Source organism: Elephantulus edwardii, unplaced genomic scaffold (assembly GCF_000299155.1).
Source record: "Elephantulus edwardii isolate Elephantulus edwardi_28Jun2011 unplaced genomic scaffold, EleEdw1.0 scaffold00002, whole genome shotgun sequence".
In the NCBI taxonomy this organism is placed as follows: Eukaryota; Metazoa; Chordata; class Mammalia; order Macroscelidea; family Macroscelididae; genus Elephantulus; species Elephantulus edwardii.
In genome coordinates, this window is record NW_006399752.1 from 35,517,874 (window position 1) to 35,519,349 (window position 1,476).

Consider the following 1,476-nt stretch of genomic DNA (forward strand, 5'->3'; position numbering starts at 1 on the left):
TTTGTTACTTATTTTTTAAAAGCAAAATTTCCTAATACCTAAAACATACCAGTTACAATAGAAAATCACATATGATCTTAAAAACGCCAAGGATAACACAAGTGGGACAAGGAAGGAGAAGTGAGAGATGACACAAATGTTGGAATTCTATAACCTGGATTTTAAAGCATCTCCTAATAACAAGACATTAGGAGCATGACTGAAACATAAAAAGTCTCCACAAAGAAACAATGTCAAGAAGGATTAAAGGGAAATATTAGACTGAAAAAAACGTAATAACTGAAATGAAAGTCTCAATGGGTAGGATTACCAACAGAAAGAAGGATGAAGAGAATAATCTATGACTACAAAAACAGAACAATAAACATCGCCAAATCTGAACAGACAGAAAATAGAACAAAAAGGGCAGAACCTCACAAGTCTGTGGAAATTATAACTACAACAAATCTAACACTCTACTGGATCGGTGAGAGGGTAAGACTGCAAAAGATTTAAAAGAAATAATGGCTGAAGGTTTCTCAAACTTGGCAACAGACATAAACTTACAGAAGCACGAAGCTGAACAGACTTCAAAAGGGATAATCCTAAAGATATCATGCCAAACACGCCACAAACTTCAAAAGATGAAAGGCAATGACGAATTTTGAAAGTGCTGAGAAAGGATGTGTCACACAGATTTTGCTACAGAAATTATGGCAGACAGAAGGAAGATTTTCTAAACGCCGAAGGAAATGTCAACCCCTAGACCTTGGATCAAGAGAAATTATTCTTCAATAGAGAGTTACGTTGGCCTAGTGGACAGAAAGTAATGCTACCAAGCCCAAGGTGGGTGCTTTTAATCTGTGGCCCTCAGGCCTGGTTTTAATTGGTTTTGGTCAAACATTTTTCTAAGTGGTATAGCACCGGTCTGTCCATTTGCTGTACAGAGGTAACTCGTGGTTGCTGTGATGCTAAACACTGTGACCCTGATGTGTCAAATGCAATAATGGTTACCCACGGTGGACAGTGTTTGGTGAAGCTCCCCGATTAAAACAAGCTTGGAAGCAGGAGTGGCATCCGCTTTTGAAATGGCTTGCCTCCGGAAACTCTTTGAACATGGAGAAACGACCAAAGTTATACAAGTGTTCTGGTCTTTCGTTCATAGGGTCACTATGAGTCATCTAATACTCAACGGCACTTAACAACAACAGTGAAATTTCCTACAGACTACACTATGAGAGCTCCCTAAAACCATTCTAAGGTAAGAGAAAATAAAAAAGATTTGTCAACAGCAGAAGTATATATGCTAAAAGACTGACTGAAAAAGAAGTTCTTGAAATCAAAGGAAATAACTTTTTTTTTACAAGGTGCACCTCAGAACATCAGAAAGAAGAAACAAATGCTTCATGGTTCTAAGCCCAAGAATCTAAGAAAGAACACTGTTGTTGTTGTTGTTGTTGTTGTTGTTGTTGTTGTTGTTCAGTGCCATTGAACAAC